General features: G+C 48.7%; 3 non-coding genes across 3 annotated transcripts in view; all 3 read left to right on the top strand.

The window, feature by feature from the left end:
* Positions 1-2,975: 2,975 nt before the first annotated feature.
* LOC124319526 lies at positions 2,976-5,270 on the top strand. The gene has a single exon (XR_006913225.1). It is a non-coding gene; the product is annotated as a small subunit ribosomal RNA (ribosomal RNA).
* Positions 5,271-6,206: 936 nt separating this feature from the next.
* LOC124319525 lies at positions 6,207-6,359 on the top strand. The gene has a single exon (XR_006913224.1). It is a non-coding gene; the product is annotated as a 5.8S ribosomal RNA (ribosomal RNA).
* Positions 6,360-7,000: 641 nt separating this feature from the next.
* The window catches only part of LOC124319527, a 4,577-nt gene continuing 4,077 nt past the window's right edge, over positions 7,001-7,500 (top strand). Inside the window, exon 1 of the ribosomal RNA XR_006913226.1 lies at positions 7,001-7,500. This exon is cut by the window's right edge and continues 4,077 nt beyond it. This is a non-coding gene — a ribosomal RNA (large subunit ribosomal RNA).

The following is a 7,500-nucleotide window of genomic DNA, read 5'->3' on the forward strand; positions in this document are numbered from 1 at the left end:
TCACACCGTCGAGGCGTGGCGGCTCTCAAGTGGGTTGGTCGGGCGTGTCGTGATGACTCGCGACCGTAAAAAATTCCCACTCAAATTCTCCCATTTCCGACGACGGTGTTTGGCAACGACTCTCTCGCCCGGCCTCTGGTCGGCGCGAGAGAGGAGTGAGCGAGACCCGTCGATTCGAAAAAAAGCCGTCACACCGTCGAGGCGTGGCGGCTCTCAAATGGGTTGGTCGGGCGTGTCGTGATGACTTGCGACCGTAAAAAATTCCCACTCGTCGAAAATTTTCTAAGTCCCAACTTTGAAAACGACGGTTCCTGAAAGTCGGCTGGCGGTTGGATGGGGCAATGTCCCCGTCCAATCGCTAAAAATGAGCCGGAAAACGGAGACATTATGCGGCGGAACATTAGTGGTTTTCCTTAGTATAGAAGAGGTCTCGATTCCTAAACTCGGAAAAATTTTCAGAGTCCCAAAAATTTTCGAAGTGTCGAATAGTTTGGTTTCTCGAATTGAAAATTTTTTTCAAATTTGCGACATTACGACAAGCAGCGATTGTAAAGCCCGGTCCAAATTTTTCAAACGAGTCTTACTTCTTGTTAGTCCGCCTGGCCGATACCAAAGAATGGCCGACCGTCGACTATCGGGCGAATAGACGGGTGAAAGAAATAAAGTCGAAGCCGGTGGTTGGATAGATATCGAAGGGAAGGCGAAAGAGGCGAAAAGGAAAGCGCGAAATTTCTTTAGTAGCTTCGACGCAAAAACTTTGGTATCGACGGGGAGCTTTGGGAAATGAAACGAAGACGCAGAATGGGAAGTTGTCCGGTTCGGCGTTAGTTGTAGTTTCATTTCCACCGTAGCTGAGCTCCTTTCCGCCCGCCACTTCACATGATTTTAGTTTCGATTCCGTTCGATCGCGCTTGCACTGTCTTTGTTTTTTTTTCACTGCTTGGATCGCGGCTTTGCTCTAACCAGTTTAGCCCCATGCGATCAAAAAGTCTTAAAAAAAAAAACCGTTGAACGGAGACGAACTCGATGAGCTGTCGGTGTGTGAAATATCATTCCTTCGGTAAAACCGTTTTCGAAATTTCCGATGGTCGGTATATGTAAAAATATATCCGAACCGCGATGTGGACGGGAATTCAAACGCCCGCTTCACCGATTGGTGCGACAGCTGAGAAGCTCGTCACTCGATCCAACGACTCTTGGTCGAAAAGTTCAGAAGAGGTGCGCGCGTCAAACATTTTTTTGGTTTCGGACGTTTCGTTTCTTCGGCACGTGTGGTTTGTCTGTGGCCGTCTGTGAGAGAAATCGGACGCTTGTTCTTTGTTATTTTACCGTAACAAGACAAGACGGGAAAGATTCTTTCTTCCAAACTTACGGCATCATAACCATCAGCGTTTACCGTCAGCGACGATACGGAAGAGAAAAGAAAATGGTGCGCGTCTTTTCACTTTTTGACACCGTATCAAAAAAAATTACCGTTCAGGCGGAAATGTGTGTGTGTGTGTGTGAGCCGAGAGATAAAAAATAAAAAAGCCACCAAACAGAACGCTTTCAAATTATTTCGTGCGGCGTGCGCATATTTCACATTTTGCCGTTTGACGGAAGCTCGTTGTGTGGAACACAGAAGTGGAGATGGACGGAGTTGAAGGGGGGCGAAGACGGCCCGGTCGGACAAAGTCAAGAGATTGAAATATACGAGAGAATTGGGTGGAAGTGATGGCAAATCTATAAAATTCAAAAATCGGATGAGATGCGAGGACCGCAAAATGTGGCGTCGACTCTGACTCTCTTTTACTACGAACTTCCCTTCGACGGAAGATATCGAGAGCTGAGCTGAGCGCCCGCTGAGTATGGCCGGCGTAATTACAAACGAGTTACGGTTGGAGCTATATCGATTGTACGTATCCCGAACGTTCATCGAACAAGCCAGATCAACTCGGCGCCCGGTAAGATGTACGCTCAGTTATGGCCATGACACACGAAGGGAGAATTCAAACGGCTGTGAGTGTACGGCCCGCCCGGAGTTGTGTGTAGGCAGTGACCTCTCAAGAAAAAACGTAAAAAAATTTTTTTTGACAGTCACCGGTCTGCGACAAGTAATCAGTACGAAACTTGGGTGCAATGCAAAAAACATTTTGAGAATCCTTGCTTGACAACAACGAATCTAACACGATAAAAAAACGATCCCCATCGGTGTACCGCTTGCTTTTCTCGCGCTTCGGCGCAGAATCGCTTATTCAGCTGCCCTTGGAATATGTTCGTTTCGTGCATACTTGATCTCGGTCATTCTTCGGTGAACTCTTAAAGAATTGCGCACTTTTATAGGGGTAGTCTGGTTGCTTGTCTCGACTTGAAATGATTTGTTTTTTTCCGCCCATGACTTTCTATACGATGCCTCTATGCTGGCCTCTGACCGCGGTTGTTCCGAGTTTTCTCTTTCTCTTCGAAAGTCTTTGCGGAAAATTCTGCCTCGTGTGACCGTTGAGCGGTGAGGTGTGTGTGTGTGTGTGTGTCGTGCGGGGTGATGCGAGAGTGTGCCTCGGCGGTGGAAAAATAAAAATAAAACTCTGAGCCCACAAAAATTTAAAAGATGTATGCTTGTCAGCTTAGTAAAGCAGGCTTGACTTATGAGCATACAGCACGCCACATATGACCGTCGAAAACCGTAATACGGGAAAAAAAGTTGATGAATATATCAAGACCGGTCGAATGAATCCGATTCACTTTGGGCTCATAGACCGTTGAATGGTCTTTGACTTTGGAAATTGAAATGAAAAAAATCCAACAAACGGATCGGATCGGTGTTTCTCTTCACTGGGACTCGCTGTGACACGCCAGGCGTTGCGATCAAAAATTTTAGTTTCCGAAGAAAAAGAAAAAAAACGAAAAACGTGTTGATTTGGTGTGTGTTTGGTGATGCGTGGGCGAAATAAAAACCCGCAACTCGCCGGATGCATATCAAACAAACATACACGAAATACCTGGTTGATCCTGCCAGTAGCATATGCTTGTCTCAAAGATTAAGCCATGCATGTCTAAGTACAAGCCGCTAGACGGCGAAACCGCGAATGGCTCAATAAATCAGTTATGGTTCCTTAGATCCACTCCATCCTACTTGGATAACTGTGGTAATTCTAGAGCTAATACATGCACTCGAGCCTCGACTGCGGGCTTTCGGGCTCGCAGAAGAGGTGCTTTTATTAGATCAAAACCAGTCGGGGCCGGGCTTTCGGGCTCGCGCACCGTACCAATTTTGGTGACTCTGGATAACTTCACGCCGATCGCACGGCCTTCGCGCCGGCGACGTATCTTTCAAATGTCTGCCTTATCAACTGTCGATGGTAGGTTACGCGCCTACCATGGTTGCAACGGGTAACGGGGAATCGGGGTTCGATTCCGGAGAGGGAGCCTGAGAAACGGCTACCACATCCAAGGAAGGCAGCAGGCGCGCAAATTACCCACTCCCGGCACGGGGAGGTAGTGACGAAAAATAACGATACGGGACTCTTCCGAGGCCCCGTGATTGGAATGAGTACACTTTAAATCCTTTAACGAGGAACCATTGGAGGGCAAGTCTGGTGCCAGCAGCCGCGGTAACTCCAGCTCCAATAGCGTATATTAAAGTTGTTGCGGTTAAAAAGCTCGTAGTCGGATGTCTGTCTTCGGCCGGGCGGCGCCGCTCTGAATCAAGGGTGTTGCGTTTCACGCTCTGGGAGCCCGGGTGTCAAAGCCCGACTCTCTTCACGGTCGGACAACATCGCCGGAGTGGTGGTCGGTGCGTCGTTGTTGTATCTGCGGCCAGAGTTGGAAAGTTCTTTCGGGTTCTTTTTTAAATTTTGGTCGTAGTTGACTCGATTCGCTCCACCCAGTCAATCGTTCGGGGTGCCCTTCACCGGGTGTCTCGGGCGGCCGGCAACGTTTACTTTGAACAAATTAGAGTGCTCAAAGCAGGTGTATCCCAACGCCTGAATATCGCAGCATGGAATGATGGAATAGGACCTCGGTCCGATTTTGCTGGTCTTTTACTTTTGGACCCGAGGTAATGGTCAATAGAGACGGACGGGGGCATTCGTACTGCGGCGACAGAGGTGAAATTCTTGGACCGCCGCAAGACGAACAACAGCGAAGGCATTTGCCAAGAATGTTTTCCTTGATCAAGAACGAAAGTTAGAGGTTCGAAGGCGATCAGATACCGCCCTAGTTCTAACCATAAACGATGCCAACCAGCAATCCGTCGGAGTTACTCCAATGACTCGACGGGCAGCTTCCGGGAAACCAAAGTCTTTGGGTTCCGGGGGAAGTATGGTTGCAAAGCTGAAACTTAAAGGAATTGACGGAAGGGCACCACCAGGAGTGGAGCCTGCGGCTTAATTTGACTCAACACGGGAAACCTCACCAGGCCCGGACACTGGAAGGATTGACAGATTGAGAGCTCTTTCTTGATTCGGTGGGTGGTGGTGCATGGCCGTTCTTAGTTGGTGGAGCGATTTGTCTGGTTAATTCCGATAACGAACGAGACTCTAGCCTGCTAAATAGGTGACGGGTTTTATCAATTGAAACCGAAGGGAGTACGGAGGCGTCGGGATCAGGTGGCGGCGATTCGGGTCTCGGTGGGACTGGTTCCTTTAGTGAGGCAATCTCTCGGCTTGGTTTCGTTGTGCTTTGTTCGTCGGGTGTACGGCCTTCACGGGTTGGTTGCCTGGCGGATGAGGTATGGCGGGGCTTTGTCGGGAATGTCTCGCGGGGGCTGGCTCTATTGTTATTCGGTCGTCGTCATCCCCGGCGATACCTTCTGCTCTCGCGTCCGTCACGCAGTCTTCTTAGAGGGACAAGCGGCGTCCAGCCGCGTGACAGTGAGCAATAACAGGTCTGTGATGCCCTTAGATGTCCTGGGCCGCACGCGCGCTACACTGAAGGAATCAGCGTGTTTCACTCTCCCTGTCCGAAAGGACCGGGTAACCGCTGAACCTCCTTCGTGGTTGGGATTGGGGACTGCAATGATCCCCATGAACCAGGAATCCCTAGTAGGCGCGGGTCACTAGCCCGCGTCGATTACGTCCCTGCCCTTTGTACACACCGCCCGTCGCTACTACCGATTGAATGATTTAGTGAGGCCTTCGGACGGGCTTGTCGGGGTGCCGTCGAGTGGGGAGCAATCTCTGCCCGTGCGGTGCCTACCAACGGCGAGACTGAAAGATGGTCGAACTTGATCCTTTAGAGGAAGTAAAAGTCGTAACAAGGTTTCCGTAGGTGAACCTGCGGAAGGATCATAAACGAACAAGACAAATGTTTTGCGCATATGGCTTTGGTTGAGCACGAAACAACTAAAAGTTGCAAAACAAAAAAAACCCCATCAAAAGTCTTTCGGCGTAAGACATCGTATGAACTATGTGTGGGTTGACGGAAGAAAATCATTTATTTTGAACGGGTATCAGGCGCTCTGATGCGCGGTGGTTTAAAGCGGATTCGCCTTTTCAAATTGATTTTTCTTTCCTCTCGGCTCAAAAAAAAACACAAAGTCTTTCGATTTGGTCTATGGCCGTGAGCAAATTCTTCCTGCTTCGATGGTGAATGTCTCTATAGATTCATTCGACCTTTAGCGGCGCTCACAGTGTTGACGTTAGTAGAGTGAAGAATACGATAGCCCGCCTGGGCCGCGAGTACCGAAGGAACAATAAAGGAGATTTTATAAAGTCTTAGTCCCTAAATCAAACACTTTGAAAAATAAAAACTCGGTGGATGGAGAGTCGGAAAAAAAAAAAAAAAACATCAAGATTTTGAACGGGTATCAGGCGCTCTGATGCGCGGTGGTTTAAAGCGGATACGCCCAATCGAAATTGTTTTTTTTTTGTTTCTCTCTTCGTCTTCGGGATTTTTTGATTCTCGGTGGGGGACGAAAGTGTGAGACTTTACTCTGGACGTTCTTTTCGGGCGTAGATACTCGTGGTTGCGTGCGTGTGCGTCGTATAGACTAACACTCCAAAGCCCGACACTATGCCGTTGAAAACCGAATGTTTTTTAAGCTTGCCCTTCGCCCTCTCGATGAAGTAGGAAGAATTCAAAATCACAATAACACACTAAACCCAAATTCTAGTACGAGTGTTTATCGGAACATTTTCTTTCTGGCTTTCTTTCTCCGCCCTCGCATTCATTTGCTTGGGCGGGTTGGAGAAAAAGAGAGAAGAAAACGAATATGTCGTTTTATATACGACCCTGAACGGTGGATCACTAGGCTCGTGGATCGATGAAGAGCGCAGCAAAGTGCGCTAATCCATGCGAACTGCAGAACACATGGAGCATCGAAATCTTGAACGTAAATGGCGGCCCAGCTTCTCGCTCGGGCCACATCTGACTGAGGGTCGGTCGAATGATGAACGAACAGAGATTTTTTCAGTCTTGGTTTTGCATGTTGGGTCGCGGCGAGATTTATTTTTCACCCGGCCTGACCGCATAAAAGCTCCCGAATCTCTAACGTCTGGGTGCCGCGCGACTTAAGTGTCCGCGATGCCTCAAATACAAAAAAGGGGGAAAAATAAAAGAAGGTTCGCCCTGTTTTGTTTTTTTCCTCTCTATTCAAAAGAAACCTTTTTCGATGGCAAAACAGATGGGAAATTTTTGAGCCAACTCAAAAAAAAATTTTAGAAATAAACACATCTTCTCGAACAAGGTGTCGGCTGCGTGTGCGCGATATACCGCTTCAACGCGAGTTTAGTTGTGTGTGTGCGCCGGGCGTGTCGAAGTGTCGACCACCGCGAATTATCACTCACTCTAACCGCTCGTTATGCAAGCTTGGTTCGCGCACGACGCGTTGTTTCAATACAAAAAGCCGCAGGACGCCCTGTCACTTTTCGTAAATTAATTTTTGCGAATAACGAGAGACTCGCTTTATTTCGAAAAAAAAAAATTTGAACCGGCAATTATTCAATCTTTCCCGGCTTTAAAACGCCAAAGTCTGCCGAGCTAGATAAAGTGTTGTCTCCTTTTGAAAACAAACAATTCATTCTGACCTCAGTTTAGATGAGACTACCCGCTGAACTTAAGCATATCAGTAAGCGGAGGAAAAGAAACTAACAAGGATTCCCTTAGTAGCGGCGAGCGAACAGGGATGAGCCCAGCACCGAACCTCGCGCCCGGTTGAGCGGGTGCCGAGGAATGTGGTGTTCGGGAGGATCGTGCGCGTCTGTCCGGTATCTATCGTCCAAGTCTCCATGAACGGGGCGAGCAACCCACAGAGGGTGTCAGGCCCGTAGATAAGACGAGCCGAGACCGTGCATCGGATCCCTTCCCAAGAGTCGGGTTGCTTGAGCGTGCAGCCCTAAGCGGGAGGTAAACTCCTTCTAAGGCTAAATATCGCCACGAGACCGATAGCGAACAAGTACCGCGAGGGAAAGTTGAAAAGAACTTTGAAGAGAGAGTTCAAGAGTGCGTGAAACCGTTCAGGGGGTTAAACGGGTGGGCCCTCGAAGGTCGAACAAGTCCCCGCTCCCGGCACTTGGTTGTATG

This window comes from Daphnia pulicaria, unplaced genomic scaffold (genome assembly GCF_021234035.1).
Source record: "Daphnia pulicaria isolate SC F1-1A unplaced genomic scaffold, SC_F0-13Bv2 h1tg000176l, whole genome shotgun sequence".
Classification (NCBI taxonomy): Eukaryota; Metazoa; Arthropoda; class Branchiopoda; order Diplostraca; family Daphniidae; genus Daphnia; species Daphnia pulicaria.